This window comes from Physeter macrocephalus, chromosome 20 (assembly GCF_002837175.3).
Source record: "Physeter macrocephalus isolate SW-GA chromosome 20, ASM283717v5, whole genome shotgun sequence".
NCBI classification, from domain to species: Eukaryota; Metazoa; Chordata; class Mammalia; order Artiodactyla; family Physeteridae; genus Physeter; species Physeter macrocephalus.
The window spans coordinates 29,228,365-29,239,797 of NC_041233.1; positions in this window are offsets into that span (position 1 = coordinate 29,228,365).

Consider the following 11,433-nt stretch of genomic DNA (forward strand, 5'->3'; position numbering starts at 1 on the left):
AAGCAGGCGATGCAGCATCTCAGGTGGAGGTCCGCCCCCTCCTTCCATCACACTACCAATACCCATCCTGGGAGAGTGACCTTATCTGGGGACATGTGAGGATGCAAACTGGCCAGTGAGATGTATGTTGAAGATGCTGCTCCTTATTGGTCTCAGTGAACATCTAAAGTTCTAGTAAGGATATAGCACACTGTGTTCTGTGACATCATTCGATTCATCTATTAATTCATTCAGCAATATGGTCGGTCCACCAGGTGCTGGGAGAACAGGGGCCAACAAGGCAGAAATAGTCCCTGGGATTGTGGAGTTTACTGATTGGGGGGAATCTACACAATTCAGCAAACAATTGCAGAAGTATTTGATGAGATCGCAGCCTGGGCTATGGAGTTGAAGGTGGCCAGACCATGGTAAGGTGGGGTGATGCAGGGCAGAGCACCTGGAATGTTCCAGGCTGAGGGACCACGGGTGTGAAAGAAGACAAATGAGAGGAGCAACATTAGTCTGGGAGCTGAAGGGAGACCCCTGTGTCTGGACAGCAAAGCATGGAGGGAGCAGGGGACAACGTGGTGCTACAGGGGGTAGGGGGACACTAGACTCCAGGAGCCCTTGATGAGCATCGAAACAGTGTTTGGACTTTAGTCTAAGGGCATGGGAAGCTCTGGAAGCTTTTTGGACAGCGGTACATGTGACGGGCTTTCATTTTAGAAGGATTCCTCTGGCTGTTGGGTGCAGGGTGCACTGATAAGAGGAGGATCGGGGAGAGGGGGACAGTTGTAGTCACCTAGGTAAGACATGTGGGTGGCTAGGATAGGTAGAATGGAGTGCAATGGAAGAAGAAGAAGATGTGCTCAAGAGCTATAAGGAGGAAGAGCCAACAGGACTTGGATATGGGGGACAGGGAGTATCAACACGATTCCTAGGTCTCTGTTTTGAGCAATTGGATGGATGGTGGCGTCTTTTACTGAGATTGGGACACAGAGGGAAAAGCTGACTTTAGGAGGATCCTAAATAACAATGAGATATCTGAGAGACACCCAAGTGGATCTGGGGTTTAGGAGTGAGTTCTGGGGCATCCATAAAAGTAGGGAGTCATTGGCGTGGAGATGGCCACTGACTCCCCTGGAGGGGTCAGATCCCTCCACAGGAGAGTATAAAGGCCTGGAATGAGGCCTGGGAAACGGTTATCAACACTCCATGGCCCCTGTCTATAGAGGAGACCAGTCCTCATTTATATACCAATTTCACAGCCCCTTTGGTCAACCAGAGGGAAAGCAAAGACAGAACCGAGAGAGCAGTAGCAGGTGTAGATGGGCGAGGGCAGTCCTGGCTCCTCCTCCTCGGCCTCAGGGCCTTTGCAACTGCTGAACTGGTCCCTGGACCACCTTTGCCCCACCTTTGGCCTGGCTGGCTCCTGATTCTTCAGGTCTACTTCAAATGACACCTCCTCAGAGAGGCCTTCCCCCACCGCCCTGCCCCAAACCGCGCTCCCCCAGGAGTCCCACCACGGCACCGGGCTCCATTTTCTGCACCTGCTGGTACTCTCTGAAATCCTTTCTGCATCCCTGTGTGCATCTTTTCCCCGTTTCTCCTGACCAGAACCTAAGACGCCCGCGGGCAGGGACCTAGCCCTTGTGCTGTGGATGGCTGCTTCCCCAGCCTTCTCCTCTGCTCCCCCGTCCCCTCTCTCCTGCAGGATCCCCAGGAGCAAATCCTGTGGGTTCCAGCTTTGAGGTCTCCCTGGGGATCGGTCTGTTTCCTACCTCAGCCACCTCCCTCTGAACTCAGTGCATCAGCATGTCTTGGTTTGGTGATCTTTTTTTTCGGGAAAATCGTTATTTTTCATGAAAATGTAATTTATGAGGTAATAGTTTTTCATGATACGTTGGTGTGTTCTCCTCTTTTTACTGAAGGATAGTTGATGTACTATATTATGTAAGTTACAGGTGTACAATATAGTGTGATTCACAATTTTTAAAGGTTATACTCCATTTATAGTTATTATAAAATATTGGCTATGTTCCTTGTGCTGTACAATATATCCTTGTAGCTTATTTTATACATAGTAGTCTGTACCTCTTACTCCCCTGCCCCTATATTGCCCCTCCCTGCTTCCCTCTCCCCACTGGTAACTACTAGTTGTTCTCTATATCTGTGAGTCTGCTGCTTTTTTGTTATATTCACTAGTTTGTTGCATTTTTTAGATTTCACATGTAAGTGATATCATACAGTATGTGTCTTTCTCTGTCTGACTTACTTTGGCTGACTTCTTTTTCTTCCCTCCACCCTTCCAGTGCAGTATCCACTTGCATCTACCTAAAATGGAAATCTAAGCCTGTGTCTCTTATACTTGAAACTCTTCAAACGGCATCTGAAAATAACTCCAAATGCGGTTGATATTTTCCAGAGGCCTCTATAGTCTAGTCCCTGCCTACCTTTCCAGTCTTCTCGACTGCTTTGCCCTGGACTCTTTGGTCCAGACCTATGGGGCTCTCAGCATCTCCAAGGAACCACTCACTCTCTCTCACCTTGGTGCCTTTGCCTGGGCTCATCGCTCTGCCTGGAACACGTAGTAGGAGCTCTATAAATACTTACTGAATGAATAAATGATAAATCCAGGAGAACAAAGGGAGAAAGAATACTCAGGAGTATTTCTCTCCCCTTAAGGGGAAGCCTGGCAGCATCTTTCATTTTCCTTGTGTCTCTCTCTCTTAAGCCTCAGACACTTCCCCTCTTCCTAGCTTTTGATGCCTGAACCTCAACCCAGTACCTTCAGTTGCCTCTAGGGCCCCAGCTACCCCAGGCAGCCTTAATTAATTGTAAAATGGATTAAGCAGCCCCCTTTGTTAGGCTGGACTGGTGTTTATTTGTATTTTCATATTATTATCCTTTTATACTTCTCTGGGCGTCCTCAGCTCTCTACTGACACCTTTTATTGGGGAAATGTTAATTTAAAAATCATCTATAATGCAGGTGTCACAAATCAAAGCTGTTCGGTAATGAGTTGCTCTTATGTCGTATAAAAACAATTAATTAAAACCCTTTCTGAGAGAGCGGTGCCAGCAGATTTATGTTTCCCAGTGTCTCCCCTCGACCTTCCTTTTTAAGGACCCTCATGCACTTGGCTGGCTTCTCTAGCAGGATGGTTTCCTCCGTCTCTCCTTAGGAAATCGAGTCCCAGCCTGGTGGAGTGGGGAAGGCTCCAGGAGGGCGTCTGGTCCTTCCTCCTTGTATTTAGAGCACCGAGAGCGACTTTGCTGTGGTCATACAGCAGTTGAGTGGCAGCGCCAGGCTCAGAACAGCCTCTGCCGCCCGGGTCCTGTCCTGGCCATCTCTGCTGGCGTTTCTCCTGCCGTCCTCCTGACAAGGCTCACTGACCAGGGGACCACGAGCAGCTACACTGCTGTTTTGCCAGTGCTGGTCCAGTAAATGGTCCAGCTCGTTTCCCCACTGATAGACACGGTTACTTCGCAAATGCTTTCCGCTCTTTGCTAATCAATTCAGCACTTAGGAAATATAATCCAGGGTGTCTAAGTTCTGGTCTTGCCTCTGCTTTTCTTCCATCGTGTAACCATGGGTAAATCACTTCTCCTTGGTTGGGCCTCAGTTTCTCTCTCTGCACAATGGGAACATTGATTTAGAACAGGAGTTGCACAGTGAAGTACCTCCAGGTGCCATGAACAAATAAGGCAGGCCTGATGGAATTTGTGGGGCTGGGGAAGAGGATGCTCCTGAAGGGGACAGCCTCTATCACCCCCAGATGTTTGCTGCATCTGGGAACTTGGGAACACAGACCCGATGTTGCTCTTTTTCATGAGACGCTGGAAATCCAGCTCAAGATTTAAAAATGTTGGCAAGGGTGCCGGCCATTGGCTAATTTGCCCTCAGTTCCCCTCCTCGCCATTCTCCTGTTCTGCTCTGTATCCTGGGGGACTGGCCCCTCAGGCTCCTGGGTGGGTTGGGTGGAGTCAGTGAGAGGCTCTGGTTGGAGATGAGAAGGTGAGAGGGTGGGAGGTAGGAGAAGCCAGGGTGTCTCCCCCATCTCTCTGCCTCAGGCACCATCTCTGGCAATGCTCGTGTCTCTGTGACCTACCGGGGTTCCAGGTCGGCCAAGTCATCGTGGCCCCTGGGCCCTGGTTACCCTACCTCCTGCCTTCCTTCCTCCAGAGCTGCTGCTAATCTCTGGGTTGTCTTACTCATCTTTCATCTCCTGTGTAACCCGGTCCTTGAGTTAAGTTCCCTCTGCTTTAGATACCTAGAGTGGTTGATTGGTTCTTGGCTGGCCCCTCACTGAAACAGTTAAAAATTATATTATGATTATTATTATCATTATCATGATTTAACACAGTGAAGGGTCGTCTGTGGGCTGGAGGGAGTCTGGGGAGCCCCAGTTTGGATAAACCGAATTTCAAGGTCATAACTTGGTTCAGGATTGACCCGAGAAATCAGACAATATTGGTCCCTGCACTAAAGAAGCTTCCAGTCTTAAGAGTGAGCAAAGTCTCCGGGGCATCTGGATTCTGGCCCTTCCACCTCCACTAAAGAGCGGGCCTCTCCCTCTCCATGCTGGGGCCTCCTCTGGCTCTGCCCTGCCCAGCCTCTCCCTGGTTGGCGCCCCCTCCTGGCAACAGGTGGCACTGCTCTTGGGTGGCCTGCGAGGGCCTCGGGTGGGCTTGGAGCAGGCAGATGACTTTCTCACACGCTTGCCTCTCCTGCCTTCTCCAAAATCCAGGCCAAAGGGAGGGAGTGTGATTCAGGACTAGAACCCGGGGTTCCTTCCAGCAGGAGGTGCACATCCCATGCCTACCATGTGCCACCCTCAGTGCCAGGGCTGGAGACAGCCTCACTGAGAAGACCCAGCCCCGCCTTCGAGGAGCTGGGCACCCAGGCTGGCAGGTGAGAAGCATCCTGCCAGGCAAGTGGGGCGGGCTACCCCGGGGAGCCCCGGGAGGGAGAGCTGCCAGGCTCAGGAACTTAGCCCCTGACTTCTGGATTGCTGCACCTTGGTGTGGAATATGCTTCCTTCCCACCTAACATTGTGTGACTTGGGGACTGTCCAACTCAAAATGAAAAGAAGCCAACCACGTGGCGAGCTGTCCCCTCCCCCTGCTGGGGGCGCCCCTCCCGCCGGCCCTCCCGCCCTCCCGTGATCTCCCCCTCCCCTCCGAATGGGGCTGTGAAGTGTCTAATCCAGGCTTTTATCTGGCATCCACAATTATAATGTCAAGATTGAATAATCTGCCTTTATCTCCCGGGTGACAGCCATGTAGAAACTTCAAAAGAAACAGTTTTGCTGGCATTTAACGGCTTTTGTTAATTACTATATCCCAAAGAAAATGAAATAAAGGAGGAAGAAAAATGATATTTCTCTGTGACAACTTTGTAAAAATAGCAGTGATGAAGCAGCACAGTTTAAGGGCTTTAACTATTCATGCAGCTGAGACGGGCCTCTAGCTGTCCGTGAGGGGTCCCAAGGGTGCCTGAGGATGCCCTGTGCACACGCCTTCACACGCCACCCGCACTGTCCATGCCACTCTCATGACCCGCCTCACAAAGTACCGCCCCGCACAAGCACCCCATCCCCTCTACCCTCATACACACTCACACACAGCACGTACTCCACACGTCGCCCCATAGCATCATCACATATGTTCACACTCAATCCCCATGACACACCCCTCAAACTCAGCCCCATTCGTAGCCTCACATTCACATTCTTTCACAGACTCCCACCCACGCACACCCTCTTGTATACACGTCTCTCACACGCACGCACACGTACACACGCACAGGTGAGTATGCCTTCTTTCATTTGACTGTTCAGAAGCCTTCCACACCCCTCACTGCGCCAGGCTCTGCCCGGGTGCTGGGAAACAGGCGTGCCAGAGGCTCTGTGCTGGGGAGCAGGGAGGCCAGGTGGGTGGGCCGTAGCCCGTCTTCTGCTTGTGCTCATGCCGCACTGCGCGGATGTCCCGTGTGGCGTGGGCGTGTGGGGACAGTGTGCTGGAGGGCATGAGAGCTCAGGCTCTGGGCCCAGACTGGCTGGCTCGAATCCTGGCACTCTTGTGTTATAGCTGTGTGACCTCGGGCAAGTCATTCAACCTCTATGTGCTGCCGTGTCCTTACCTGTAAACTGGGGATGAGAATAGGACATCTCGTTCAGGGCCCTGTGAGGACGGAATGCAGTAATGCAGGTAAAGTGTTGCCCAAATGCTAGCTGTCATTTAGGGTCATGCAGAGCGGCTGACTCTACCTGCAGGGAAGTGGCCTGGCATTTAGGGGAGGCTTCATGGAGGAGGTAATATTTGAGGTTGGGGCCTTGAAGTTTGGATGAAAAGAGGGAGAGCGCATCCCAGGCAGAGAAGACAGCATGGGAACAGGTTTAGAGGCACGGTGGGCATGTGTGTCCCATGAATGCTGCATGTTTGGTGTGATTGGATGCTGCATGTTAAGTGTGAGGCTTGGGTGGGAGAAGATTCTGGAAAGGTAGGAAGGTCCTGATGGTGACAGACCCTGTGTTTCATTCTCAGGGGTGGGTTTCCCTGTAGAAGCTGAGGCTGCAGCTGAGTCATGTCATCGGAAGAGAGGAAGGCCAGGGACAAGCAGGGTGCAGGGGGGGCCAGCCTGGGTGGGTGGGTCTGAGGGCAAGGGGGACCAGAGAGGAGGCTGGTCTCCCACCACACTCGCGCTTCCCCACACACGACACACTCACACTCACTCATACACAGTCACACGTGAACACACCTGCACACATGCTTAGTTACACACACACACACACACACACACACACACACACTTTCTTTTACTCTTGTCTCCCAAACCGAATATGTAAATGGATATTTTAAGTCCAATTTCATTTCTCTGCAGTGGCTCTTTTTTTTTTTTTTAATTTTAATTTATTTTTGCAGTGGCTCTTGACTCCTTAATTACCTGGCAGTGGGTTGGCAGAGATGTGACTAATGGCAGAAACTGCCAAAATAAACCTCCAAGGGCTTTGCTCTGTGATGTGTACTCCTGTGTGATCCTGAGGGGGTGCCTTGGAGGCAGAGGGCTGGGCTGGTCATGGCCCTAGGCAGGTGGGGTCGGGAGACCTGGCATCTGTTTCTGTCTTTAGTCTCTCCAGCTGTAAAATGGGGGAGCTGAACGCATTCTGCAAGGGTCTGCTAGTGATATTATTCTAGGATCTTCTCGAGGGTAAACCAACACTTCGTGCACTAGAGAGATGCTCACAGACTCATTTCAAGGCAAAAAGAGGAAACGTTTTTGGAGGAAAGTCTACTGAGTGCCAAACCCAGTGCCAGGAGCCTCAGGGTATTTAAACCTGAGTCAGAAGACGGACCAGGAGGTTGGCATCCTGCTCGCTCCTGACCCTGGCCCTCCAAGGAGAGTAGGGGGCCCTGGAGTACACAGCTTGTCTCAGAAGAGATGCTGGGGTCTCCAAGCACCAGGCAAGGAGGAGCTGGCATTCTGTTTGGGGAGGGGGCAGTGTGTGAGGACTGGCTAGGCCTTTGGGGGCAGGGACGGTGGGTGTTCCAGGCAGGGGGCACAGCCAGAGCCCAAGAGGAGGCTTAGGGTGGGCTGGGGATGGGTCTCACTGTCACAGAGAAATGGGGGACCTGGAGCAGATATTTGGAGGCCTCCATCTTGGTTTTCTTTAGCTTCAAGGAACAGAGACACATCCCAAGTGGCCTCATCGGAGGCAGGGAGGTCCAGGAAGGCTCCATGGGTTGTCTTCGGGGCCCCAGGGAGGGCGGGGCCGTGGGCCGTCAGGAGCAGCTGGGCCAGCACTGGCCAGTCTTGCGCTAAGGCTCACCTCTGGATTGCTCTGGATGAGTCCCACCTGTCACCCCTGGTTTGCTCTCCTTCCTTCCTGATGCTCGAAGTGGCACCCACCTCAGCTTGCCACCAAGCGCCCAGAGCTCTCTGGCCCCAGCCCTGGGTTCTCTGGGAAGAGAGCCTGATGGGGCCTGCCTGGTCTAATCAGGTCTGGCTAAGCGGTGGGGTCCCAGCCCTCACAGGACTGTGGTGCCAAGCAGGGCTCAGAGGAGGGGGCATGGCTGGCAGCCGCCTCTCCGTTGCTCGGGCCTTGAGGGCTGGGGAAGGCAGTACTCCTGTCAGAAGGCCACGGGGAGGGGGCCTAGGGCAGGTGGAATCCGCGGTGTTTTAGAAAGGCCGCCCTGCTCTAGAATCATAAGCAGGCTGGCCAGGAGTGGGAATGCAAGGAGGATTTCCCAGACTTGTGAGATGGAAAGCAGAACCTGTTCCCTTAGGCCTGATGGTGGTCCCTGGGGGAGGTCCTCTCCAGTGAGGAGAAGCAGGGGGTGTTTCCTGGCACTCGTGAGTCAGGTCTTGGCTCACAGAGGCAGGTGGACGGACGAAGACGGTGACTTTCCATGCCCGGAGGGTGGGAGCCTGGGACAGGAAGGTTGATGGTTAGACTAGGAGGTGACCCTGTTGGCATGGGGAGGGGCTGGGCAGGCACATGGAAACCCACCATGTCTGTCTACCTGCCTGCCCAGGAACCGGGCTTTGCCTCGCTGGGGATGTTTTGGAAGCATGGAACCTAGAATCGAAGGAGCCAAAGGGGAGAGGCTCCTGTCTAATGAGAGGTGACTTGAATTCTGCTGGTTTTCAAACATTCCTAAGCAGCAGGAGCCTTCAGTCAAATGAGCCCCGCGTGGAGTTTCGACATATAAAGTATAAAGCGGAAAGCCCTGGCGTTGCTCGGGGTGGGGTCCTGGAGGCCTGTTCGGGACCATTGCAGAGGCTAGGAAGGGTGCCCCCTGGAGTTGTGCAGGGCACAATCTGCACTGTCACACATGCTGGCCCGAGTGCCACTGCTGGTCCCTCCCTTGTCCCCAGGCCACCTCCTAACAGCTTACTGAAACTCCTCTCCAGGAGGAAGCAAAGAGAAGGACACCAGCTTGGCCACGGGCATCCCAAGATGTTGGTGGGCAAATCGGGTTCCACCCAAGACAGAGCTAGATTGAAGTGACTGACTTTGAAGTCCGGACAGAGACACAGGCTTTGGATTGCGTTGCACTGATGTATAGAGGAGGTGTGGTGTGACACTGATGGGTCTGGGACACAGCATCACAGCGAGGGGCTTCCCCTGCCCTCTCTGTACCCCTGGACAGTTCCAGTGTGGACAGCCCCCTCTCCAGGTTGCTGATCCCAGGGTTTGGGAGTCCTCAAAGCCCTGAGTCTCCTGGACTCTCTAGCCATCATCTTCCTCCTGCCCTAGCTAAGCCCCGTCATCCCCAGGGCCCTGTGCAAGGTGGTGGGGAGGGAGCTGGGGCTGTTCACTCCCACCCAGTGAACACTGCCAGGCCTGAGGGGGAGCACTGGCCCTGGATCCAATCTCAGCCAGGTCTGGGCGCCCCCCTCCACTGCCCCTCCCACCCACTAGTCATTAGTCTGCCCCGCTGCAGGTAGAGTGACAGGCCAGATCGGGAGCTCCTGAAAAGGCCTTTGTTTTATCGCCTTCAGTTCAGATGCTTCAGAGCACTAGCAGGCCATATTTTAATCTCAGGTCTTTGCAAACAAAATCGTTAAAAGCAGATGGCTGTGAAGACTGCCATGAATATTAATAGATATTGAAAAAAAAGGCCCCTTAATCTTTCCATAAATCTTCTTCGAGGAGGTGGGGGAGGATTCAGAAGAGAGGAGGGCTGCAGCATAGCTGTAGGTACCCCAGCCCTTCCTATCCTGGCTTGATCCTAACGGCCGGGCAATTAGCATGAGGGTTAGTGTGTCTAGCCCAGCACTGGGCACAGAGATGGTCCTGGAGCAGCAGCCCTGGGCTCGTCATCTCGTATCTTCCCTTCCCCTTCCCCTGTGGAGCTGGGGGGTGAGGACCAGCTCCACCCAGCACCCTGATTCCTGTGGAGGCCAACTGGGATGGGTTCCATTCCTCTGACCCTCCATGTAAGGCTGCCAGTCTTTGCTGACCTCCCACTATGTGCCAATTTCTATGCATGCCAGTCTCACATCACCCTTTTGAGGTGGGATTATCATCCCCATTTCACAGATTAGGAAAGAGACTCAGAAAATGGAAACTGCTGGTTCCTTATCACTGGGTTAGTGAATGGAATGTAAGAGATTTGAACCCAGATCTGTTTGACCCTGAAAGCCTGTGTGTTGAGAATCTTCTGGGACCACCTCGTCCCTCCGACCCCAGTGTCAGTCTTTCCTGTACACATGCTTTTGTACAGGACATTTTACTATTCACAGTTCATTCATTTGGATTATACATTTTTCAGTCTTTTTAGTTCTCTTTTAAAATGCAAACACCCTTGGGAAAGGTAACTTATTAAACTGCTGAGAACCATTAAAAGCTGCTCAGCCACATAATCCAGGACCTGAGTTGAAGTCTTCTTAGTTTAGCCATTTCCTGGCTCTGTGACCTTGAGCCAGCATTTAATTCCATGGAGACCATTCTCTCTGGAAAAAATGGGAATAATGAAACAGCCCTGTGAGATGGACTGGACTGGCAAGAATTTGAGGAGATCAAAGATAGGAAGACACTTTGAAAACCACATAGCATGGTACACCTGCAGAAGAGTATTGTTTTCATTGCTGTCCAAACACCTTATTCCTTTCTGGGACCACTTTCATGACAGGAGGGAATAAATAATCATGGGTAGCAAGGCTGATGAGACCTGGGGCAGGGGCCTGTGCCCTGCTGGGGAGTGGCGGAGGGTGGCAGGAAGGGAAACAGCTGCTCCACAGAGCCCGTGACATTGATCTCAACATTTCTTTTTTTGGCCAGTGGCTTGCTTTGCTTTATACTTCTAATCTAATTCAGTCAGCCTTCCTTCCTCCTTTCCCCTCCCTCACTCCTTCCCCCCACTTCCTTCCTCTTCCCTCTTCTGCTCTCTTCTCCCTTCCCTTCCTCTCTCTCTCTCTCTCTCTGCCAAGAAATATTTTCTATCTACAAACAATAAGTGCTGGAGAGGGTGTAGAGAAAAGGGAACCCTGCTGCACGGTTGGTGGGAATGTAAATTGATACAGCCACTATGGAGAACAGTACGGAGGTTCCTTAAAAAACTAAAAATAGAACTACCGTATGACACAGCAATCCCACTCCTGGGCATATACCCTGAGAAAGCCATAATTCAAAAAGAGTCATGGACCACAATGTTCATTGCAGCTCTGTTTACAAGAGCCAGGACATGGAAGCAACCTAAGTGTCCATCGACAGATGAATAGATAAAGAAGATGTGGCACATATATACAATGGAATATTACTCAGCCATAAAAAGAAACAAAATTGAGTTATTTGTAGTGAGGTGGATGGACCTAGAGACTGTCATACAGAGTGAAGTAAGTCAGAAAGAGAAAAACAAATACCACATGCTAATACATATATATGGAATCTAAAAAAAAAAAAAGGTTCTGAAAAACCTAGGGGCAGGACAGGAATAAAGATGCAGA